This window comes from Nuphar pumila, chromosome 1 (assembly GCF_984573655.1).
Source record: "Nuphar pumila chromosome 1, dmNupPumi1.hap1.1, whole genome shotgun sequence".
NCBI lineage: Eukaryota > Viridiplantae > Streptophyta > Magnoliopsida > Nymphaeales > Nymphaeaceae > Nuphar > Nuphar pumila.
In genome coordinates, this window is record NC_143249.1 from 73,711,084 (window position 1) to 73,738,627 (window position 27,544).

Genomic DNA, 27,544 nt, shown 5'->3' on the forward strand with positions numbered 1-27,544 from the left:
GGGCAAGATTTGAAATGCTAGATTTTCCTTTAAAGCCACCCAAAAAACGTGTGGAGGTTTTGGGAAATGTTTTCAAAAGGAATTAATGCTTTTAATGAAAAGGAGAAAAAATGGATGGTCCATTAGCTGGACGGTTTTTGAAAGATCCATTTTCCATATGTGCATTTAAGGCATTTAAGAATGGGGGTGATCCTTGCCAATTTCGTTGATTCCCATAGAGATCATTTACTAATTTTGTAGATTGAATTAGCATTAATTGTATATTAATTAATTTAGTAAGTTGTGTAATAGTCTTAGTTTTTAGAAATCGTGTATTCTATTTAGGTTAGTATTTATTGAATTAGATTAGGTCTAATAAAGTCGTGTGGTAGTGTTTAGGAAAGTTCCTTTATTATTTTATATCACTATTAGTGTTAATATAGCATAGTTAGTTGTCTAATTTAAATAGAGTAAATGTTAGATTTATTTCCTCATTTGTCGATTTTATTGAATAGTCTTAATTTCTTAGGTTGTTATTAGTCCCACTTAGGGTGACGTGGACCCTAGCCAAATCCCTATATTAAACCGCCCCCTAGTTAACTTTAGTTAGATATTAACCTTAGTTAGAAACTAACCATAGTTAGTGGCTAACTTAGTTAGTGAGTAATCTTAGGTAGTTAGTAACCATAGCTAGTAACTAACCATACCCTTAGTTAATCCTAATGACCCCAACTAACCGTAATTAATATTTAATTCTAGTTAGAATAACCCTAGTTAATTAATAACTCTAACCATAACCCTAGCTTAACCCTAGTCGACCCTAGTTAAAGCCTTAGTCAACCTCAGTTAACAGTAACCGACCCATATCAATCATAGTTACACCCTTAACCGCCCCTAGCTAACCTAAGTTAATAGTCAAACCTAGTAGGTATCTAAACCTTAGTCAAATCCGAGTTAGCCCTAATCGTATCCCATTAACCCATAGTTCATTAGTTGTTTTAGTAAGCCTAGTTAGACCTTATCCAACCCTAGGTCATTAATAGTCTAGTTAGTTGCCTTAACCGAACCCCTAACCCTAGTTATTAGGTTAACTATAGTTAATATTAACATTAGTTAGTTTCTAACCGTAGTTAGTTAGTTAATTTAGTTAGTGGCTAACCCTAGTTGTAGTGTGTGATCATCGCAAAATTTTTCCTCTCGTAATATCCTCTCTTTTCCTTTCTAACCTCTTATTTTCCTCCTTTTTGAAGGGAGAAAGATAAAAGACAGAAAGAAAGGGAGAAGAGAAAAGAAGGGAGAAGAGAGAGGAACTCTTTTGCGGGTCTCACTTGACCTTAATTTTGAAAATATTTGAAATAACTCGCCTCCGTTTTTGAAATATTTTGCGGGAAAACTGGGAGACGAGATCCGCTCGTCGGTATGAGGTTCGACCGTTCCTGGCGCCTTTACCAGGGGTAATCGAACCAAGGGTCGAATTTATGCCTTTTTGTTTTGCTAAGAAATTATCTAAGTCTAGATGCACAGAGAATCATGCTTGTGCAATGCAAGAATGTATGCTCTTTTTGAAAAATATTTTGAAGAATTCCCAAGTGTTTCTGAGATGAATCTGATAAAGTGAAGAAAATGATTTCTAACTTAGAACTTAAGATTAAAGTTTTAAGTTTTTAGAATAATCAAGAACTTGGGAATATGAATCTGGATTTGATTTTTGAAACTGAGAGAAAAGAGAAGAAAGGAAATTTTCAAAGTCATAAATGGACTTTGAATTAGAAATTTGAACTCGGATGAATATTTGGAATGAAATTGAATTCTATCTTTGAAATTTTGATTTTTAGAAGGAAAATGAGGAAAATAGATTTGAGAAATAGGATAGAGTTGGAATTTCAAGATAAAATCCGAATCCAAGATCTGGATTCTGAATAGAGTTCAAAGTTGAATTTTAGGATCTGAAATGGGAACTTGATCTGAAATCTGGAATGAAATGGAATTGGTTTTAAGGATTTGGAATTAAAGTGGAATTTGGATTTGGAATTTGGAATGGAATTGGATTCAAGATTTGGAATCCAAGATGGTATTTGGATCTGAAATTTGAGATCCAAGATAGGGTTGGACTCGGGATTTTAAATGGAATTGGATCTGAAGTCTGAGATCCAAAGTAGAATTGGATTCTGGTTCCTAGAATGGATTTGGATCTGAAGTCTGAGATCCAATGTAGGATTGAGTTCTGGATCCTAGAATTGATTTGGATCTGGAGTCTGAGATCCAAGATGAGTTGGGTTCTGGATCCTAAAGAATGGAATTGGATCTGAAGTCTGAGATCCAAAGTAGAATTGGATTCTGGACCCTAAGAATTGGAATTTGGATTTGAATTGGAGATCCAATGTAGAATGGAGATCTAGATCCTAAGTGAAATTTGGATTTGTAATCTGAGATCCAGAGTAGAATTGGGTTTTGGATCTTAAAGAATGGATTTCGGATCTTGAAATCTGAGATCCAAAGGGGAATTGGTTTCATATTTGGAAATCTGGATCCAAGTTGAGGTTTAACTTTGGATTTGGGTTTTTGAAAGTCCAACTGGGACTTTTAAAGATGGATCTGGGTTTTGAAAACCCAGATTGAACTTAGGAAGGTTTGGATTTTGAGATTCAGAGTCAATCTCAACTTTGATTTAAAACTTGAAGAAAACTTGATTTGGCACCAAGAGATGAATCAGAAGCTTCAAAGTTTAATTTGAACTTTGAAATTGAATTTTGAATTTTGAAATGAGATAGAATTGGATTTGAATATGATTTCATCTGAAAAATGAAGAAGAAGAATCACTTGGAGTTTTTGAAAAGGAAATTCTTGAAAATATGATGCAACTCTATCCTCTATGATGAATGAATTTGAATGAGTTTGAAATTGGATTTGAAAATCATATTTCATTCTTCAAGTGAATTTAAATAAGATTAATGATATAATACACTCCTGACTATGGTCATTGAATGTATTATATAATAGTCATATCTAAATTCAAATGAAGGATAAAATACCTTTTAGTGCTTTTATAGAATTTTAAAATGAAATTAATTCTCAATATACCCTGACTATGGCCATTGGTATATATATTGAATCAATTCTAAGCTAAACTCTGATAAAAGGTGAAATATTTGAAAAAATATGATGATTTTTGAAAAGGATCCAGTGTGGATCCAGTGTTATTTTATAAAAGATAAAAATACTAAGTCTTGTTTACACCCCGACTATGGCCGTTGGTGTAAATCATCAACTTAGGATTAACTTACCTCTTATGAAATGGTGCACGTGCCATTCATGTTTCACCATTGCGAGAATTTGAGAAAATAAAGGAAGAAATGCATGAGAACAAGAAATTTATAATGTTTACAATGCTCATTCATTCTACCTAAAACAGAAAATGTAAATTCTTATTCCAATCTAACTATTACATCATACATAAAATGGAATTTACAAGAAATAATAGCCTTTTCCATATGTTTCCTGCAAAACACTTAGAGTTAGTGTGAAAGAAAAAGAAAGATTGTATATCTCAAACATACCAAATATGAGATACTCACATGCCACGATATTTAAGATCCGGAGTGAGGAAAGATGAAAAATGATATGTATCTACATGCATATATATATATATATACATGCATCTATGCATATATATATATATATATATATATATATATATATATATATAGGTAAGATAGTGAATGTGAAGAATTAACATAGTGGATGATATGGAGATGTCAAAATGTATATACAGCAAAGAAGTGCTATGATGGTTTCAAAACAGTGGACAGCATGTAGATAGTGCAGTGATTAAAAAGTGTGCAAAGGGGCGTACACAGGTGGTGAGTGTAAGTGTATTGTGGAATGCAAGGGGTGGGTTATATCCAGGCTGCTGCAAATAATACTGTAGCAACCAAAATAATCAATGACAAGGGTGGCAAAATGCAGAGAGAGGAAAAATGACAGGTAGGTTGGTGTGCAGGGGGGCTGATATGATGATGAAACCAAGATTTGGCTGTGATTACAGTATACTGCATACTGTTACAGATGTAATGCCGAAGTGCTGAAGTGATGATGACAAAAGACAGGTGAGGTGGTGACTGAAGTGTGCTGAAACGTGGATGGTTAGAGAATATACAACAGAAAATGAAGTGTGTAATGAAGCAAATGTTGGTGAAGTGGAGCAGAGGGTGTTTGGAACCATTGATTGAATGGCCTTGAGCAAGATTCTGACATTTTTGACACAGCCATACGGGTCATAGCAATGCTTATGACTATTACTGATGCAACTACAGGTTCTGGCCCAACAGCAGTTCCTAATGTTATCAGCAAAAAAAAAAAAAAAGGATTTCAGCGACCTTCCTACTGCCGGAGATGGGGACGCAGGAAAAATTCTGTAAGCACATGACTGTGTGCTGTAGTTGAATGCTACTTTACTAGAGAGGGTGCAATAGGTGGTTTTAAGGGTAATAGCGCTGGCTACAGATTGCTATTGGCAACAGTTGGACACTGTTTGAGATGCTTACAACGGGTAATATGAAAGGAAGGGTGACGCAATCCTAGAAATATTGCAGACATAGAAATAATACTTGAACATAGGAATTGCAAGCCACCAGCCAGGCTTCGTGATTTTGAAAAATGTTCCAACATGATCCTATTAACTTGCCGCACAATACCATTTGGATCCATTAGCAAAAAGGATTAAGTCTTCTGCCATTCTTGATTCCACTGCTTTTGAAGTTCACCTTGCTCCAGCTGGAGAGTAAATTCTGTTGCGCTCCTTTGGAGTATCCTTATCAGAATGGCCCATGATGGGGATACTTATACTGAATTTCTGGACAACTTTCCATTTCCACTATCATCACGACCTTTTGGAATTTCCCATTCAAATGAAGATGAGATACTTAGAGCATATGATGATATCCAACCTTTTACTGAAAGTGTCATATCATTACCGTTTCTAGCTTCCATGGTAGGGAAACGAGGTAGAACCCGAAAGAGAAAAGGGTGTTATACAATGACATGGGTAGAGAAGAGGGGTAATAATAAAAAAAATGGAGGTAACGAATGAAAAATTTTAGTGAGCACATAATACAACAGCCATTGTACCTGATAAAAATCAACTAATATGAAAGAAGAGAAAACACATCTCACAAGATATAAGCTTCCAATAGTAAAAAAAAAAAATGACTTACACTTTGATCAGAACATGTGGCAACCTCATTTTGAGTGAATTTTAATGACCCATCCACTGATATGTAGGCTTTACCTGAAGGCAGCACCAGCTCGGCACCTTTATAGCTTTATTTAAACTCCAATACCAAGCTTTCAAGCAGAGGAAAATCCAAGTTCTCTACCATTGAATCAAATTCAGATTCGGCTCTTGCTAAGGTCTCCTACTGTCTCAATTTGTCTATACTAGTTACCAGCAATCGTTATTTTGCAAATAATTATGTTAATGGCATTCATTAACCACTATACTTATTATCAGGTTATAAAAAGAATTGAATTGAGTGTTGACAACACCGTGTTAAACCATTACCAAAGAACACATCAAAACACATATTGCTTCCATCTAATGTTCTCTTATCCATTATCTATTGCTACAGTACAAGCCAGAGCCACATTCCAGTTGAAATAATTCCTTCGTTTTGCAACAGAGTTATGAACCTCATTTCCATCATTAAAAATTAGCATATTTATGACCCATCCACTGATATGTAGGCTTTATTGGATGTGGATTTTTTTTTTTTTACTGAATCCACAATTACTACCTGCTCAGAAATGCTTGACAATAGAGATCCCACAAATTCAAGTGATCACGAATGATTTGATCAGATGGACCTTCTCAAGGAAAAAAAAAAAAACTAAGTAAAAGGGAGGTTTACACAGTTTGAAACAGGGGAATGAAGGTCTGTAGGGCTGTGATGCTACAACTCAAACATGGTAAAGCCACCGAGACTATCAGTCGAACTCTTCCTGGTTGACTCTTATATTAATGATTATATCCAAACAAAACCTATAATGAGATGAAATGAAGTACTAATAATAAAAAAAAAAATTTGAATTAATGGGGAACAAGATGGAAAAAAAATGTGCTGGGGATTAGTATAACATGATGCTGTGAAACCAACCAGACCGAATGGGTGTTGGGGTGGATTAAAGATAAGAAAACATTACAAGAAGATGAACTAAAGATAGAATCAGGGTATACCTATTTAACAGAACAATCAGGAAAATAAAGACATTAAAGAGATTTAGAAACACAACCCACTGCAAAAAAAAGGAAAAAAAAAAACGCAGGAAACAGAAGAAAAATTTGAAAGGGGACCCATGTTGGAATGAAACATTCCAGTCACTGTAGCACATTGGTGAATCAATGCTGCCATAAGCAATTTTGCTCTCACCAAGAGGCTTTGAAACAGAGTCATAGCGTCGAAAAACAAAAAAAAAAAGTAAGCAAAAGGTGAAGATAAAACTAAAGTTTGAAATTCAGATGATCCGACGATGCCATTGCGAGGCATCGTCGGATATCAGTATGAAAGGAAAGACATCCAAGTGAAAGAAAATCGAAAATCTCCATAGATTCAGAATAGAGACAAACATCGAACACTAAAACATAGAATTATAGATTAAAACAGAACAGATCGAATTCTAAACCAGCACTAATATTTCATAAAAATTAAAAACAGATTCAGAGATGATAAAAGAGAAAGATCCTTACCTGGTTTGCGGGGGTTTTGAGAAAAAAAAAAAGGAGTCGGACTGAGAGATGTATTTCGATCTTGGGTGGATGGATGCTCCAGCAGAAGGCCAATGGAGGTGGGCGATGGGTATTTTCTTCAGGAGAGAGGTCGATCAGAAGACACGTTGAAGAGAAACCAGTTGAAGTTCATGGATTATAATGGGCGTCGAGAAGGAACTTGGAGGAATTGCTCAGAAGGACACTAGATGATCGACAATGGTGGTGAGTCTTGCTTCTCCCTCCCCCTTGAGAGTTGCTGGAAAGCGATGAAATGAAGGAGATGGATTGCAAGATGGATGTCCAGAAAAAAAAAACGGGATCGGCAGAAGACAGGAGCTGGCCTCTTCTTAAAGAGGAAATGGAAACTTCGAGAGGGGAAATCTGTTAAGGATTGATGGTGGAAAAGAGAGCATGCGGTTTGAAGATGGAGGCTGGAAAGAGGAGGGGAAAACGCGCAGGAGGATTCCGTTGTGGATTTCCTCATTTCCAATAAGAGGACTCCTTTTAAGAAATTTTTGTAAAAAATGGTTGGGGAATGAGTTTTTTTTGGCAAAAAGGCTTAAGAATCCTTCGTTTTTCTTGTAATTTTTCCTAATTTTTTTGGTCTTTGGTTTATTTTTCAATTTTTTGTATTTTTAGAATAAAATCCTAAAGCTTTACGAGAAATTAAAGATTTAAAACTATTTTTTTTTGTGTTTTTGTAAAATATTTACAAAAGAGAATTTTTTTGAGAATTTCAAAGCTATTTTGAGAAAATTTCTTCAGAAATGGGTTTGGATCCGGTTTTTGAGGAAATATGGATTTAAGGTCCTGGATTCGGATCCGAAATTAACTTTGAATATGCCAATATGGAATTTAATTCAGGAAATTTGAAGAATGAGCTTTGAAACTGCTTTGATTTTCTCAGAAAACGGGGTTAGGGGCAAAAGGGTCATTTTTACAAATTTTTGAAAAATTTGGGGTGTTCACAGATGCCCCTCTTTGCTACTAAGCCGGTTGAAAGCCGAGCTTAGTGGCAAAGACAACACTCCAAATTTTGAAAATGCCCCAGTCAGCAGATCTGAACTGGGTGTGAAAGAATTTATTTGGGAAACATGGCTTCTCAGGCTTTGAAACCTTATCCTGAATGGTTTTGGGGATACGAAATCCTCGAAGATGGTGTGATCAAATGATAGAAATGAGGAAATCGTGATGGGACTTTGGGTGAAAATCCCGAAATGGTGGGAAGTGAGAATTTTGATCAGGTCTCATGGATGAGACAATATACTCTTTTGGAATGATTCAGGTTTAGCCCTTAACCTGGATGGGACGAAAATATATCAAGATGAATTTTGAAATGAGGAAAGGAATACATGAGGACCTCGATGGGACATTTTTGGAAAATGTCTCGTGAAATTATGCTCAAGTAGGAATCCTATCCTGGATGGATATACAAAGCATGGATTCCTTGATGGGAAGAGCCATGATGGGACTGAAAGAAATCAACTCGTCCAAACGAGGAATCTCGTTGGAACGAGACTCAGGTTTAACCCAAACCTAAAAGGAAGATACCTCGCGAAGCGAGGTTCCGGGTTAACTTTTAGTCTGAATAGGAAATCTACCATACGGATTTCTCAAATGGAGAAACCATAATGGGACCTTCGGAATTTGGACGAACAAATCCGAGAGGGGTTTTTGCGAAAGGAGGAAATATAGGGTCCCTAAAGCTTTGAAAAGGGGAAGAAATTGGGCGTCTCATTGCTGAGACTGAAATAGCTTTTGAAATCAAATGATCTTTCGCAAACGGTTCAGGTTTAACCCTTATTCTGAGTGGGTATACCATACAGAATCCTTGAATGAAGAAACCACGATGGGACAGGAAGAGATACTTCGACTGGATGAGGTAACTCTTCTGGAAGATATAAACAACGCTAGGTTGCATCAAAATGAATATTGAATGTTTATTTTATTCTTGGAATGGCTAGAAAATTTTGCCAATAAGATAAAATTATAGCTGATTCAAATGTTTGAGAATGTGCAAAGATATTCCCTCTTTTACCTAGAGTATTTCCTCCAATGAGGTTAACTCCCTGTTTCTAAGAGTCAAATTCAAAATTTCAGCGCTGATGATTTCCTTCAAGGAAGCTATCCATTTCCTTGATACGAGAAAAGAAGAAATATTCTTAATTTCATAAAAGCAAGTAATGAAAAGATATTGATAAAAGAATTTTGCATGAGAAAAGATGACTTCTGACAACTTTGGCAGTTTGATATCTGGGTGTTTTTTCCACGATGATCTTTTTGCACTCTTTTTGGGTCATTGGGCTTTCTCGGTTTTTCACATCATCCTTCATTTGGATGTCTTGACTTTTCTCTCTTTTTCAGGGAAGGGTACATCACAAACTCCTTCATCTTGGAGATGTTCCGATCCTTCTTTTATCTCAGGGATTCTATGGATGTCACTGGCTCAAAAGGTCTTTAGATGATAGCTGGAATCAAATATCTTTTAGGGTTTGTTGGTAGGCTCATCACACTTGCTTTCATCTTGACGGTGATCTGAACTTTCCCTGGAAGGATCCTTCACAAACTCCTTCATCTCGGAGATGATCCGAATCTTCTTTGGCCCCGGGGGTCTGCTCGCATATTCGTCTTCATCTTGACGACAGTTGAGAGATCCCTTTTGCGGATATTCGATTGCAACTTTTTAAATAAAAAATAAGAAGATATGAGTTGAGTGTATTCTTCCTATGGCTCAAGATATTTCCACTGCCTGATTGCCAGAAAGTCATTTTTTTTTTAGACATGCGTCATAGCCAAGATCAATATCAATTCGCTTCTGGCTTTTCAACATCATTGAAGATTTCTTTCATTGATCATATCGAGGACATTTCTTACATCCTTTTGGGCGATCAACAGGAAAAGGATTTGAATTTTACCTCTTTTCGCAAAAAGTTTCACCTTTTGGAAGGAAATACTGGAGGTAATCTGAGAAAAATTCTTTTTGTGCAAAAATATTGGAATCAACAAGTCTTTAGCAAATTGACATAATGTTCCAGAATTCCTTTTGTGAAATAGTCACTCAATATGAATTTTGATGAGACCTTTAGCTGTAATTTAAAAGAAATGGTGTAAGAATCAGACTTTAGAAAACTGGATTGATGAAATACACTAGGTTTTGAAAATCCTGACCAGTTTATGAGAAACTGGATTTTTGATAATCCCGACCAGTGAAAACACTGGATTTCAAATCCCGACCAGTGAAAAATACTGGATTTCAAATCCCGACCAGTGAAAAATATTGGATTTCAAATCCCGACCAGTGAAAAATACTGGATTTCAAAATCTCGACCAGTGAAAAATACTGGATTTCAAATCCCGACCAGTGAAAAATACTGGATTTCAAAATCTCGACCAGTGAAAAATACTGGATTTCAAATCCCGACCAGTGAAAAATACTGGATTTCAAATCCCGACCAGTGAAAAATACTGGATTTCAAATCCCGACTAGTGAAAAATACTGGATTTCAAATCCCGACCAGTTATGACAACTGGATTTCAAATCCCGACCAATTAAGACAACTGGATTTTGAAAATGAAGGATTTAATCTGATGGTTTGAAAGTGATTGAATTTGGGAGGTTATGACCCGAGGGTTGAGAAAATGATGAGATTTTGAGGATATTGCAATCAGAGGTTGGGAAACTGATAGAATTGTGAGATTGGAGAACTTGAAGGTTTGGAAATGATAGAATTGAGGGGTCGCACCCTAAGGGTTTGATCTTTTGGAATACACGACCAGCGGGAGTTGGATCTTTTGGAATACAGGACCAACGAGATGCTGGATCCTTTGGAAATATACGACCAGTGAGATGCTGGATCTTTTTGGAAATACATGACCAGCGAGATGCTGGATCTTTTGAAAATACATGAAGTTTTGGGAAATTTTAAGTCAGAACTCGAATTTAGAAGGAGAAAGGTCTTTGGTCAGAAGACTGATTTTAAAAGGTTACCGGTGTGAGAACCGGGTTTTTCAAATAAGCTCAATATATGATTGAAAAGTTTGAGAAATAACCAGTGCGAGAACTGGGTTTTGAAGATGAGCTAGATTTTCAAAATGATTTTTTTAGAAGATAATTCAGGATTGATCCCCTTATCCTGAACGGGGGGGGGGGGGGGAATAAAAAGAGAATACCTCATTGACAGGAGGCATCAGGTTTATCCCTTAACCTGAAGAGGTATTCTTTAAAGATAAAAGTAGATGAGATTTTTAATAAGATTGATGAAAATTTGTTTAAAACTTGACATAAAAGAGCATTAGCTTGATGTAAATTAGATCAAACCAAAATGAATCAAATGAAATGAAAAAGACCATAAGATTAATTGAGAATTAACAAAATTTGAGGAAAAGAGCTTTAGTCTAATCCTGCCTGCATATGATGAAGGAAGATGATTTATATATGAAAATAAAATGCCCCAGTATCATGGAGAAGAATGTAAGAATTGATAGAAGATCATTATTTTATTGAAATGGCTCTTTTGAATAGTACAAAGGCTTTAGAATGAACATTTCAGGTGTAAAACTTCTTCAAATGCAGAGCATTGATGGGATCTGGCATTTCCACTCCATCTGCGTTGATCAGTCGATAAGAATTGCAAGGAAGCGCTTCCTTAACCACATAAGGGCCTTCCCAATTGGGTGACCACTTGCCTCGTGGTCGATGCTTGAGATGAGTTGTCGATCTGAGTACCAAATCGTTAACTCAAAATTTTCTCTCAATGACGGACTTGGCATAGTGTCGAGCTATCCTCTGTCGATAAGCTTGAGCGTGCTCTGCTGCCTTGAGCCTTTTTTCATCCAGTAAATCCAACTGCACCAATCTCTGCTGCTGATACTGATCGAGTGGCAATTCTATAAGGGAAGCAAATTTGAGAGCGGGCTTTTGGATATGGAGAGGTAAAACCACTTCAGTTCCATAAACCAGTTCTGAAGGAGTGGCATTAGTCGGGGTCCGAATGGTGGTCCGATATGCCCAAAGTGCATCATGAATTTTCTCATGCCAGTCTCGACCTGTTTTCACAGTCCTTTCCAGAATACGAATCAAAATTTTATTTGTGGCCTCTGCTTGGCCGTTCCCTTGAGGATAATAGGGAGCTGAGAAATGATGGCAAATTCTGAATTTAGAATAAAATGTTTTCATCCTCTCATTTTTAAAATGGGTTCCATTGTCTGAGACAATATCATGTGGTATGCCGAAGCGGCAAAGAATGTTCTTATGAATGAAAGAAACCACATGGCGGCCTTCTACAGTGCGTAGAGTAACAACTTCAACCCATTTTGTGAAATACTCTGTCGCGGCCAGGAAGTATTTGTGGCCGTTGGAAGCAGAATGAGTAATTGGGCCGACGACGTCAAAAGCCCACATAGAAAATGGCCAAGGAGAGACAACTGATTGGAGGTATGTGGCCGGAGCATGAATGTAAGGCACGTGCAATTGACACTTGACGCACTTCTTCACAAATCTATGACAGTCCTGCTGCATGGTATTTCAATAGTAACCTGCTCGGATGATCTGCTTGACAAGAGTTTGATAGCCGACATGGCCACCGCAAATCCCTTCATGCGTCTCTTGGATAACTTCCATAGCCTCTTCTTTGTCTAAGCATCTTGAATACTCAGAACTGAACCCATGGCGGTAGAGGACATTGGCGAGAATGAAATAACGGGTAGACATACGTTGAATCGCATGTTGCTCCCTTTTTGGCATCTCTGGTGGAAATTCACCAGTTTCGATGAATTTTTTGATGTTTTGGTACCAAGGCTTCTCCCTCTGATCGACCTGTTTTACTTGCATAACTGAAGCGAAAGCAGGTTGCTCAAGTCTGCCGACTTCAAAAGAACGACATGATTCACTACCTCTGAAAGATAAAATGGAGCCCAAACTGGCCAAACCGTCGGCTATCTGATTATGCTCTCTTCTGACATGATTGAGCTGAAATTCTTCGAAGCTGTCCACAAGAGCTAGGACGATCTTCTGATACGGAATTAATTTGGAATCTTTCACTTGCCATTCAGTGTTAACTTGACTGACAACAAGTAGTGAATTGCCAAAGGCATGCACTCTCTTGACATTGAAATTTTGCAGGATTTTGAGGCCTTGTATTAAAGCTTCATACTCGGCCATATTGTGAGTGCATTGGAAGCCAAGCTTAAGGGAATAAGGGATCATTTCTTTTTCTGGAGTGATTAACAAGACTCCAATCCCTATGCCAGACATGTTTTTAGAGCCATCGAAGAACATATTCCAAACTGGGGGTTGTTGGATATTGCAGATGTGCTCATCAGGAAAATCATCCTCTGCTTTAATCTCTTCTGTCAGAGGGAAATCTGCCAACTGATCTGCGATCGCTTGGCCTTTAATCGACTTTTGAGAGACATACTCTAAGTCATATTGCATCAGAAGAACCTGCCACTTTGCAATCCGTCCAGTGAGAAATGGTTGCTCCAAAATATATCTGAGAGGATTAAGCTTCGATAGGAACTTGATTTCAGAAGCTAACAAGTAATGTCTCAATTTCTGGCACATCCAAACCAGAGCTAGACAAGTTTTCTCCATCTGAGAATACTTCTTTTCATAATCAATGAAAGTTTTGCTCACATAGTAGATGGCGTGCTCTATCAGACTGCCTTCTTCATACTGCGTGAGGAATCCACCACAGGCATTTGGATTGACGGAAATGTATAGTAGGAGAGGTTTCCCCAACTTTGGCGGCTTCAACACTGGTGGGTTTAGGAGATACTGCTTGATGCGCTCAAATGAGAGCTGACATTCTGATCCCCATTCAAATTTAACTCCTTTTCTTAACAAATGGTTGAAGGGTTCACATCTCATGGCCAAATTTGAGATGAATCTGCGAATAGACTGAATACGCCCTTGAAGGCTTCGCAGTTCCCTGAGATTAGTTGGAGGCGGCATGTCAATAATGGCTTTTGCCTTGGCCGGATCCACTTCGATTCCTTTCTTGCTGATGATGAATCCGAGTAATTTGCCAGACTCAACTCCAAAGACACATTTCTGAGGGTTAAGTCTCAATTTGTAAAGAATGAGTCTTTCAAAAACTTGACTAAGAGCATCAAGGTGATCTTCTTCTTCTTTAGACTTAACCCAAATGTCATCCACATACGCATCCATATTCTTGTGCATTTGATCGTGGAAAATAACGACCATTGCCCTTTGATAGGTTGCCCCAGCATTTTTGAGCCCAAATGGCATGACTGTATAGCAAAAGGTACCCCATGGGGTAGTAAATGAAGTCTTGGACTGATCACGAACGACCAGCTTGATCTGATTATAGCCTGAATATCCATCCATGAAAGAAAACATGGCGTGACCTGCTGTGCTATCGATCAATAGGTCAATGTTAGGAAGTGGATAATCATCTTTCGGAGTGGCCTTATTGAGATCCCTGAAATCAATGCAAATCCGAACTTTTCCGTTCTTTTTAGGGACTGCCACGATATTTGCTAACCAATCTGGGTAATCTATGGCCCGGATGAAACCTGCCTTCAATAAATCTTCAAGCCCTTCCTTGACTTGCTGCTCAATTCGAGGGTCTAATTTCCTCAATTTCTGCTTGATTGGTCTGGCTTCTGGTTTCAACTTGAGTCGATGCTCAACCAGCTTGATATCCAATCCTGGCATATCTTCGTAAGTCCAAGCAAATACTTCCTGATGCTTTTTGAGGAATTGGATGAGTCTTGCTTTTTCAATTTCGCTTAGATTCGACCCGATTTTGAGAATTTTCGGATCATCTTCTGACCCAATGTTGATATCCTCAGTTGGACCTTGAACCAGAGATGAGGGTTCATCCTGCTTCTGAATGTGAGCAAATTCTGGCAAATCTTGAATAGTGGAATCAAATTCGGCTGGCTCTTCGGTCTGTTCCGCTGTCTGACTGACCTCTGCTCTGTCTTTCATCTCAGGAAACCTTGCCAATTTTAAATACTTGGGATTGATAACGAATCTTGTCATTGATTCAGGAGTTAATGGTCCTGAAAATGTAAGAAAGGTTTTATTTAAAAGAAAGTACGAGCCAAATCAAATTTTTGTATAAAGTAAAGAACAATGACATAGACAAAGAAGAAATGATAGATGCCCGAATATGAGGAAAAAGATTGATCTTTCATTGATTGAAGCAAAGTATTTACAAGACACTGACAAAAGATGGGACTGTGTTGTCCCTACAAGATTTAAACAAAGAAATGAGAATAGAAAAGCAGGAAAACTGATGCATCATCTCTTCATTGGCTTCCTCTGACAAAAGTGGTCTTCTTGCTGGAATCCTGGCCGGTGAACCCCAACCCTGAACTGTCCACATGCTGAACTGGAATGATGGGCTCTATCATGCCGTCTTCATTTTTCCCCATGCCTTGGAACGACTGGTATCCATGTTTGATCAATAGATCGAATCCCTTTCTTGCTTTGGAAAACTGAGGGAATAAAGGATGATCTTTGAGGGAGGTGTAATTAATGCGTCCTCCTAGCTTGAAGAAACAAGGTCCCTGCCATTAGACCGTGGCTGCCACGTTTTTTTCTTCCATGATATCTTTCAGCTTTAACATCTCTAGACTGTCACTGAGATTGATTTCCTTTGCCTCCCGGATGCTAGGAATATCTGCTGTAAATGTCGGTTGAGGAATCATTGGCTGTGGCAGCCTTTCTTCAGGGTCTTCGCCCAAGATAGTAGTAATCATCCCACCCTTGGACCACTTTATGCACTGGTGGAGGGTTGATGGAACTGCATTGGCATTGTGGATCCATGTTTGTCCCAACAACAGATTGTAAGTTGGCGGCACATTAACGACATGGAATAAAACCGTATGTACTGAGTAGTTAATGAAAATCTCTAAAAAGATTTTGCCTTTGGCAGTTTGCCCATGATTGTCAAAACCGTAGATGGTAATGGGATCAGGCACATATTCTTCTTTTTTCAATCCCAGGGCTTTCGCCGTCATTTCTGGGCAAATGTTCAAGCTGCTGCCCCCGTCAACAAGTACATGCGGGACAGTCATGCCCCTGGTCCTGACCACGATATATAGTGCATTATTGTGAAATGAATGAGGCTTTGGCAAGTCCTCATCAGAGAAAGTAATGGGCGCATTGGTCATTGCTTGATTTACGATCTGCGCCATGTCTTCTGGCGTAGTACCTGGTTTCACCTTGATCTTTCTTAGTAGATCATCTAGTTTTTCCCGGTGCTGGGGAGAATCATGAGTCAACTCAAAAATGGAGATGTTGGAGAGCGCTGTAATAGGCTTCTGAAGGCTTTTGGCCCGCTCCTCTGCTGCTTCTGAGGTTTCTGCGTCTTCTGTGCAGGCTTCCTTTCTCAAAAATCTCTTTGGAAAAACTTGGGTTTTCCCACTCTCAACTGACATGTTTCTTAGATTCAAAAATGAGAGGATATCCCCTCTCTGGGATGCAGGCTGATCCTGACGTAGAACCATTACCTGATGCTGCAAACTTATCTCCTTGCTGGAACAAGGACGTATATGACTTTGTGGGAGAAAAGAATCTTCCGAAATGGTTGATGCCGAATGCTTTGAGAATGGGGCGGACAGGATGTCCATTTTGCCTTCTTCTTCATCCTCGATGAGGATGCTTTTATCAATGCAGTCTTGAATCAGATGCTTTAGGACGAAGCAGTATTCGGTGTCATGGCCCATTGCCCTGTGGAATTTACAATATTGTTCCTTGAATCTTCCCATGATCACTGGCGGATCTGCAACTTTGGGAAGTTTCACCATCCCGTGAGACAACAAGTATTCCAAAATTTTCTCTAAAGGCTGGTCGAGGGGAGTGAATTTCCGATCCCTGCTCCAGTTTATGTGCTTGGGCTTTTCTTGAAGGTCCCCTTTTTGTTGAGGACCTGTCGGGAGAGGCTTGTCATTGCTTTTGAAGAACTTCCCCTTCCTTCCTTTGTTCTGCTCGGGCTTTGTGCCACTGCCGCTGCCCTGCTTGCTGCTACTGCCTTGATTATCCCCTGGAATCTCGGCGGAGTAAGTAAAGTGTGCTTTCTTCTTTGGGTCTGAGATATTTTTGGCCAAAGCAACACCCTCGTACATTCCGTTCTCTACCCCCATCTCGAGCCATTCTGCTCGCTCCGTCAGCTCAATAAAGGACTTGGAGGGATATGGGAAAAGAAGACTTTTTAGGGGTTGAGAGAAGTTATTGAGGATGACTTGGAGGGCATGCTCTTCAGAAATAGGATTCCTCATTTTGTTGCAAAGGCTCCTCCATTTGTGAATGAAATCTCTGGCCTTCTCATTGGGCTCTTGCTTCAGGTTGCATAAATGGTTCAGAGTAGGTAGGGCTTTCGTGTTGAACAGGAAGCGTTCAACGAACATGTTGACAACTTTATCAAAATCCCTTAATTCGATGGGATTGACATGCTCAGCGTACCATTTGGCAGCTATCCCCTCCAGACTGCGGGGAAAACAGAGAAATAGAGCACGGTTGTCTTCGCTGAATCGGGCGCATTCTACAAAGAACATGGCAAGATGAGCCTTAGGATCTCCGGATCCATCAAACTTAATGAACTTTCTGAGGAGGTTCTCCAGATTGATGTCCCCTTCCAAGCCGAGGTAAAAGTCTTGTCTGGTGTACGACCTTTTTCCTTTATCCCGAACTTGCAGGTCTTTAACAATTTTGGTCAGTGCCTGGATCGAGTCCTCTGCAGGGGCCCCATACTTGGGCTTGTTCACTGACACTGGCTCTTCTATTGGCTTCTTGGATTGCCGCAGATGTTTCGGGATGTAAATCAGCTGCTCTTCTTCGGAGTTCTCTTCCGCTGATTCTGAATCTTCCGAAGTACTGTCACGCTGTACTTTCTGCTTGCTGATTTTAACTGGCTTCTTTATGGGTTTCTTCTTAGCTTTGCTTTTAGAAGCTGCCTTCTTTGGAGCCGCCTTAGCCTGCTCGGCCATCATCTTGGTCATCATTTTTTGGAAAACCCGGTACATGGCCGGATCTACATCGCTCTCATCCCCCGAGTCATGCTTTTTGGATAATCGGGGAGAATTCATCTCCTCTGGCTCGCTGTCACTGTGCCTTTGAGCAACCCTCTTATCAGCCCTTGTCTGAACCATTTTCAGATGCCAGAGTTTTCCTGTAGAATAATGGGAATGGTTAGAATATGGAGGAGATTTTTCGAAAATTGTAACTTTTGAAGAAAAAGAATGAAGGATTTCGGTAGACAATTTCAAGAGATTATCCCATTACCCGGGATTGGGTCATCACATGATTTGTGATAATTGTGTTACCATTTGATGATAACAGAGAAATGTGCCTTGTTACCTAGGCGAGGTCGTCAACCATGAGAAAATATATTGAAGAAAATGTGGGAGGAATGTCCCTTTTACCCGGGATGAGGTCGTCACCCAAAGTTTGTGACTATTTGTACCATAAACAAAATACAAGAAACATAATTTTGGCAAAAAAGTAAATTTTATTGATATTTTAACATTTCAAAGACAAAGAGAGGGTGGGCAGACAGTTTGCCACCACTCTCTATATTCAGATGATACATTTGGTCCAGAAAATACAGACAGAGAAGTAAAGGAGTCCCAGGTATATTTAGCGACATGATATGCCCCAGACCACTGATCCGACTGCAGGTTGAATTCTGGCACATTGCCTATAGGGAAGCGGGTGTTGGCACGAACCTGCCGCTGCGAAAACTGCCTCAAACATCGCTCCGGCTGATAATCAACACAAAAGAAAGGGCCCATCAACTTGTAGCGCTTGTCGCGAGCATAGGTGTATCGAGGAACGGTCTCCCTTCGGTCAAAGAAGTCCCAAGTAATCTCCTCCTGATGCAGTTTCTCGATCAGAGCTCGGCATTGGATAGCCGTCTTGGGCTGCTTACTGTTGAATCTGAAAGCACTGGCCTTCGAGGGAACGTGTCGCAGAAACCACGACTGCAGGGCGTAAGTGCATCCTTCTACTAAAATGGTCTCCCCAAGAGCAAATCGAGCCAAACCCCTGTAAAGGAAGGCTAAGGCTGCCATAGAAATTGAAAGCTGACGGGTCTGTTTGCTTCCCCATCTTCGAAAGAGCTGGGCGACTCTGATATCTATGAAATTTTGGCCATCTTGAAAGAAAGCTAATCCTATTGTGCATAGGATCATGGCATGCTGAATTCTGTCCTTTGCTGCTCGAGACAAAGTGTCTACTTCCTCGTAGGTCCCATACTTGCGATAGAGTCCGAATAGGTCGATGAACAGATTTCCACTAATCTCAGTAAGGGGCCAGAATCTGCTCCCTGTTGCTCTGACCAAGGCTTCTCGAACATCCACCCCTTTGATGTTGATCAAAAACTGCTGCTCGACAGGATTATCTGACTGACCGGCCGGTTCGGGCAATCCCATGATATCGTTGAATTCATCCATTAGTAGAGTCATTTCTCCCCATGGAAACCAGAAGGTTCAGGTACGTGGATTCCATCGTTCTGCCATGGCCTGAATTAGAGCTCCATTGATGGTTCGCTTGCCTGCTGCCGATGCCATCTCCAACCCACAGTCATCCAAGTGGTTTGGGAACATACGTGAGAAGGTGGCGAACCAAGAATAATACCACCGAGTGAAGAAAGGACGAGACTGGATAACCCGATGATCCGGGGACCCATCTCGAACCTGATAGAAGATATGATCTCGAGGGAAGACAACATCGAGGGAATCAGACGCCATTGAAAATGATACTGGGGCAAAAAAGAAATGAGGAGAATTAGATAGAATGCAGGACTTACGGATAGACTCTTTGGAGATACAAAACCTGGAAATTTTGAAAGATCGAGGAAATTTTAAAGGAATTTTCCAGGGTTTTGAAGAAAATTTGATCTAAAAGGAGAAAAGAAATGTAGGTATAGAAAAATATACCCCTGGGGTTTTTGAAAATAAGGGGAAGTTTTGAATAATACACCCAGGGTTTTTGAAAAAGGCTTGATACATATATATGAAAGAATAAGAGAAATACCACACAACTAAAGCTGCACAAACAAGGATGCGCACACAGCACTCCCTAAAGGCCGACTCTAAATGCAATATTTGAAATGGCTTATAGGACCTTAATCCTAACTCTAGGGTTCAGATCATCTGATTCCAATCAAGATACGCCGATATACTCAAGCCGAAGCTCGAAGTACGTGGCATATAAATATTTTTCCGGTTCTAAGGTAATGGCTTCCCAACATCCTTGAGCACCTACCGATATACCTCGGACTATGGCCCTTAGGTACGTGGTAGGGGAGCGCAAACCCAAATAAGGGGTCCAGTTGTGAGGCTCTCTCCCGAACTATGGTTCAGTGAGACAGCCCAGCAACGTGAAGACCGGGACAATATAGGTAAGGAGGTTTTCAAAATATGCTCAACATGCAAGAAATCAGATGGCTCTAATGCAAGTCCTAAAGAGATAGATTAAAATGAAGAGAAGCATACACTTGCATACATTGTTTTTGCATTTAATCCTTAAAATTGAGGAGAGTTGTATTTCAGACCTAAGTCTAATGTGAGCATGGAATAATCTCCTCAATATGGTCCTACCAAACCATACTTAAATCCTATATGCAATGATGTCAGCTTAGGACAAAATCTAGGCTCCTAAGGGTTGCATGAAAAATGTAGCTGACATAGAAGAATAAAAACTTAGATAATATCAAAGCAAAAGAAAAGGCATTAAATTCGACCGGAAGAAGACGAGTCCCATCACGGTCGCCAAACCTGTGATCATCGCAAAATTTTTCCTCTCGTAATATCCTCTCTTTTCCTTTCTAACCTCTTATTTTCCTCCTTTTTGAAGGGAGAAAGATAAAAGACAGAAAGAAAGAGAGAAGAGAAAAGAAGGGAGAAGAGAGAGGAACTCTTTTGCGGGTCTCACTTGACCTTAATTTTGAAAATATTTGAAATAACTCGCCTCCGTTTTTGAAATATTTTGCGGGAAAACTGGGAGACGAGATCCGCTCGTCGGTATGAGGTTCGACCGTTCCTGGCGCCTTTACCAGGGGTAATCGAACCAAGGGTCGAATTTATGCCTTTTTGTTTTGCTAAGAAATTATCTAAGTCTAGATGCACAGAGAATCATGCTTGTGCAATGCAAGAATGTATGCTCTTTTTGAAAAATGTTTTGAAGAATTCCCAAGTGTTTCTGAGATGAATCTGATAAAGTGAAGAAAATGATTTCTAACTTAGAACTTAAGATTAAAGTTTTAAGTTTTTAGAATAATCAAGAACTTGGGAATATGAATCTGGATTTGATTTTTGAAACTGAGAGAAAAGAGAAGGAAGGAAATTTTCAAAGTCATAAATGGACTTTGAATTAGAAATTTGAACTCGGATGAATATTTGGAATGGAATTGAATTCTATCTTTGAAATTTTGATTTTTAGAAGGAAAATGAGGAAAATAGATTTGAGAAATAGGATAGAGTTGGAATTTCAAGATAAAATCCGAATCCAAGATCTAGATTCTGAATAGAGTTCAAAGTTGAATTTTAGGATCTGAAATGGGAACTTGATCTGAAATCTGGAATGAAATGGAATTGGTTTTAAGGATTTGGAATTAAAGTGGAATTTGGATTTGGAATTTTGAATGGAATTGGATTCAAGATTTGGAATCCAAGATGGTATTTGGATATGAAATCTGAGATCCAAGATAGGGTTGGACTCAGGATTTTAAATGGAATTGGATCTAAAGTCTGAGATCCAAAGTAGAATTGGATTCTGGTTCCTAGAATGGATTTGGATCTGAAGTCTGAGATCCAATGTAGAATTGGGTTCTGGATCCTAGAATTGATTTGGATCTGTAGTCTAAGATCCAAGATGAGTTGGGTTCTGGATCCTAAAGAATGGAATTGGATCTGAAGTCTGAGATCCAAAGTAGAATTGGATTCTGGACCCTAAGAATTGGAATTTGGATTTGAATTGGAGATCCAATGTAGAATGGAGATCTAGATCCTATGTGAAATTTGGATTTGTAATCTGAGATCCAGAGTAGAATTGGGTTTTGGATCTTAAAGAATGGATTTCGGATCTTGAAATCTGAGATCCAAAGGGGAATTGGTTTCATATTTGGAAATCTGGATCCAAGTTGAGGTTTAACTTTGGATTTGGGTTTTTGAAAGTCCAACTGGGACTTTTAAAGATGGATCTGGGTTTTGAAAACCCAGATTGAACTTAGGAAGGTTTGGATTTTGAGATTCAGAGTCAATCTCAAATTTGATTTAAAACTTGAAGAAAACTTGATTTGGCACCAAGAGATGAATCAGAAGCTTCAAAGTTTAATTTGAACTTTGAAATTGAATTTTGAATTTTGAAATGAGATAGAATTGGATTTGAATATGATTTCATCTGAAAAATGAAGAAGAAGAATCACTTGGAGTTTTTGAAAAGGAAATTCTTGAAAATATGATGCAACTCTATCCTATATAATGAATGAATTTGAATGAGTTTGAAATTGGATTTGAAAATCATATTTCATTCTTCAAGTGAATTTAAATAAGATTAATGATATAATACACTCCTGACTATGGTCATTGAATGTATTATATAATAGTCATATCTAAATTCAAATGAAGGATAAAATACCTTTTAGTGCTTTTATAGAATTTTAAAATGAAATTAATTCTCAATATACCCTGACTATGGCCATTGGTATATATATTGAATCAATTCTAAGCTAAACTCTGATAAAAGGTGAAATATTTGAAAAAATATGATGATTTTTGAAAAGGATCCAGTGTGGATCCAGTGTTATTTTATAAAAGATAAAAATACTAAGTCTTGTTTACACCCCGACTATGGCCGTTGGTGTAAATCATCAACTTAGGATTAACTTACCTCTTATGAAATGGTGCACGTGCCATTCGTGTTTCACCATTGTGAGAATTTGAGAAAATAAAGGAAGAAATGCATGAGAACAAGAAATTTATAATGTTTACAATGCTCATCCATTCTACCTAAAACAGAAAATGTAAATTCTTATTCCAATCTAACTATTACATCATACATAAAATGGAATTTACAAGAAATAATAGCCTTTTCCATATGTTTCCTGCAAAACACTTAGAGTTAGTGTGAAAGAAAAAGAAAGATTGTATATCTCAAACATACCAAATATGAGATACTCACATGCCACGATATTTAAGATCCGGAGTGAGGAAAGATGAAAAATGATATGTATCTACATGCATATATATATATACATGCATCTATGCATATATATATATATATATATATATATATATATATATATATATATATATATATATATATATATATATATATAGGTAAGATAGTGAATGTGAAGAATTAACATAGTGGATGATATGGAGATGTCAAAATGTATATACAGCAAAGAAGTGCTATGATGGTTTCAAAACAGTGGACAGCATGTAGATAGTGCAGTGATTAAAAAGTGTGCAAAGGGGCGTACACAGGTGGTGAGTGTAAGTGTATTGTGGAATGCAAGGGGTGGGTTATATCCAGGCTGCTGCAAATAATACTGTAGCAACCAAAATAATCAATGACAAGGGTGGCAAAATGCAGAGAGAGGAAAAATGACAGGTAGGTTGGTGTGCAGGGGGGCTGATATGATGATGAAACCAAGATTTGGCTGTGATTACAGTATACTGCATACTGTTACAGATGTAATGCCGAAGTGCTGAAGTGATGATGACAAAAGACAGGTGAGGTGGTGACTGAAGTGTGCTGAAACGTGGATGGTTAGAGAATATACAACAGAAAATGAAGTGTGTAATGAAGCAAATGTTGGTGAAGTGGAGCAGAGGGTGTTTGGAACCATTGATTGAATGGCCTTGAGCAAGATTCTGACATTTTTGACACAGCCATACGGGTCATAGCAATGCTTATGACTATTACTGATGCAACTACAGGTTCTGGCCCAACAGCAGTTCCTAATGTTATCAGCAAAAAAAAAAAAAGGATTTCAGCGACCTTCCTACTGCCGGAGATGGGGACGCAGGAAAAATTCTGTAAGCACATGACTGTGTGCTGTAGTTGAATGCTACTTTACTAGAGAGGGTGCAATAGGTGGTTTTAAGGGTAATAGCGCTGGCTACAGATTGCTATTGGCAACAGTTGGACACTGTTTGAGATGCTTACAACGGGTAATATGAAAGGAAGGGTGACGCAATCCTAGAAATATTGCAGACATAGAAATAATACTTGAACATAGGAATTGCAAGCCACCAGCCAGGCTTCGTGATTTTGAAAAATGTTCCAACATGATCCTATTAACTTGCCGCACAATACCATTTGGATCCATTAGCAAAAAGGATTAAGTCTTCTGCCATTCTTGATTCCACTGCTTTTGAAGTTCACCTTGCTCCAGCTGGAGAGTAAATTCTGCTGCGCTCCTTTGGAGTATCCTTATCAGAATGGCCCATGATGGGGATACTTGTACTGAATTTCTGGACAACTTTCCATTTCCACTGTCATCACGACCTTTTGGAATTTCCCATTCAAATGAAGATGGGATACTTACAGCATATGATGATATCCAACCTTTTACTGAAAGTGTCATATCATTACCGTTTCTAGCTTCCATGGTAGGGAAACGAGGTAGAACCCGAAAGAGAAAAGGGTGTTATACAATGACATGGGTAGAGAAGAGGGGTAATAATAAAAAAAAATGGAGGTAACAAATGAAAATTTTTAGTGAGCACATAATACAACAGCCATTGTACCTGATAAAAATCAACTAATATGAAGGAAGAGAAAACACATCTCACAAGATATAAGCTTCCAATAGTAAAAAAAAAAAATGACTTACACTTTGATCAGAACATGTGGCAACCTCATTTTGAGTGAATTTTAATGACCCATCCACTGATATGTAGGCTTTACCTGAAGGCAGCACCAGCTCGGCACCTTTATAGCTTTATTTAAACTCCAATACCAAGCTTTCAAGTAGAGGAAAATCCAAGTTCTCTACCATTGAATCAAATTCAGATTCGGCTCTTGCTAAGGTATCCTACTGTCTCAATTTGTCTATACTAGTTACCAGCAATCGTTATTTTGCAAATAATTATGTTAATGGCATTCATTAACCACTATACTTATTATCAGGTTATAAAAAGAATTGAATTGAGTGTTGACAACACCGTGTTAAACCATTACCAAAGAACACATCAAAACGCATATTGCTTCCATCTAATGTTCTCTTATCCATTATCTATTGCTACAGTACAAGCCAGAGCCACATTCCAGTTGAAATAATTCCTTCCTTTTGCAACAGAGTTATGAACCTCATTTCCATCATTAAAAATTAGCATATTTATGACCCATCCGCTGATATGTAGGCTTTATTGGATGTGGATTTTTTTTTTTATTGAATCCACAATTACTACCTGCTCAGAAATGCTTGACAATAGAGATCCCACAAATTCAAGTGATCACGAATGATTTGAACAGATGGACCTTCTCAAGGAAAAAAAAAAAACTAAGTAAAAGGGAGGTTTACACAGTTTGAAACAGGGGAATGAAGGTCTGTAGGGCTGTGATGCTACAACTCAAACATGGTAAAGCCATCGAGACTATCAGTCGAACTCTTCCTGGTTGACTCTTATATTAATGATTATATCCAAACAAAACCTATAATGAGATGAAATGAAGTACTAATAATAAAAAAAAAATTTGAATTAATGGGGAACAAGATGGAAAAAAAAATGTGTCGGGGATTAGTATAACATGATGCTGTGAAACCAACCAGACCGAATGGGTGTTGGGGTGGATTAAAGATAAGAAAACATTACAAGAAGATGAACTAAAGATAGAATCAGGGTATACCTATTTAACAGAACAATCAGGAAAATAAAGACATTAAAGAGATTTAGAAACACAACCCACTGCAAAAAAAAGGAAAAAAAAAACAACGCAGGAAACAGAAGAAAAATTTGAAAGGGGACCCATGTTGGAATGAAACATTCTAGTCACTGTAGCACATTGGTGGATCAATGCTGCCATAAGCAATTTTGCTCTCACCAAGAGGCTTTGAAACAGAGTCATAGCGTCGAAAAATAAAAATAAAAAAAAGTAAGCAAAAGGTGAAGATAAAACTAAAGTTTGAAATTCAGATGATCCGACGATGCCATTGCGAGGCATCGTCGGATATCAGTATGAAAGGAAAGACATCCAAGTGAAAGAAAATCGAAAATCTCCATAGATTCAGAATAGAGACAAACATCGAACACTAAAACATAGAATTATAGATTAAAACAGAAGGGATCGAATTCTAAACCAACACTAATATTTCATAAAAATCAAAAACAAATTCAGAGATGATAAAAGAGAAAGATCCTTACCTGGTTTGCGGGGTTTTGAGAAAAAAAAAGGAGTCCGGCTGAGAGATGTATTTCGATCTTGGGTGGATGGATGCTCCAGCAGAAGGCCAATGGAGGTGGGCGATGGGTATTTTCTTCAGGAGAGAGGTCGATCAGAAGACACGTTGAAGAGAAACCAGTTGAAGTTCATGGATTATAATGGGCGCCGAGAAGGAACTTGGAGGAATTGCTCAGAAGGACACTAGATGATCGACAATGGTGGTGAGTCTTGCTTCTCCCTCCCCCTTGAGAGTTGCTGGAAAGCGATGAAATGAAGGAGATGGATTGCAAGATGGATGTCCAGAAAAAAAAAATGGGATCGGCAGAAGACAGGAGCTGGCCTTTTCTTAAAGAGGAAATGGAAACTTCGAGAGGGGAAATCTATTAAGGATTGATGGTGGAAAAGAGAGCATGCGGTTTGAAGATGGAGGGTGGAAAGAGGAGGGGAAAACACGCGGGAGGATTCCATTGTGGATTTCCTCATTTTCCAATAAGAGGACTCCTTTTAAGAAATTTTTGTAAAAAATGGTTGGGGAATGAGTTTTTTTTGGCAAAAAGGCTTAAGAATCCTTCGTTTTTCTTGTAATTTTTCCCAATTTTTTTGGTCTTTGGTTTATTTTTCAATTTTTTGTATTTTTAGAATAAAATCCTAAAGCTTTACGAGAAATTAAAGATTTAAAACTATTTTTTTTTGTGTTTTTGTAAAATATTTACAAAAGAGATTTTTTTTGAGAATTTCAAAGCTATTTTGAGAAAATTTCTTCAAAAATGGGTTTGGATCCGGTTTTTGAGGAAATATGGATTTAAGGTCCTGGATTCGGATCCGAAATTAACTTTGAATATGCCAATATGGAATTTAATTCAGGAAATCTGAAGAATGAGCTTTGAAACTGCTTTGATTTTCTCAGAAAACGAGGTTAGGGGCAAAAGGGTCATTTTTACAAATTTTTGAAAAATTTGGGGTGTTCACATAGTGTTAGGTTAATGTTTGTTTTAATTAAGTATTAGTAGTAATAATAGTTTAGTTAGTTAGTTAGTGAGTTTAGGTTAGACTAGGTTTAACAAGTAGTTTAGATTAGAATTAATATTAGTTGTTTATGTTATTTCTTAGTTTTTATTTAAGTAATTTAATTGTTATTGTTTTCTGTAGTTTAGCAGTAGCTTAGGTGTCATTAGGACTGTATTTGTCTGTGATTTCAAATTAAAATGAAATTAGTGGATTCCAAGAGATGAATAATGCACTGAACCAAAACCCTAATTTTTACCTGATCGTGCACTCGTCATCGCATGTGGATTTTTATTGAGTTTTTTGAAAATTATTTTTCTATTCTCCACATTGGTGTGTTAACTGTCTTCAGACCAAATTTCAGCTTGATCTGAGTTGATTTGGTCCATGTTTTAAGCGTTTTATGAAAACAACTTTTTCGGGTTTTGAAA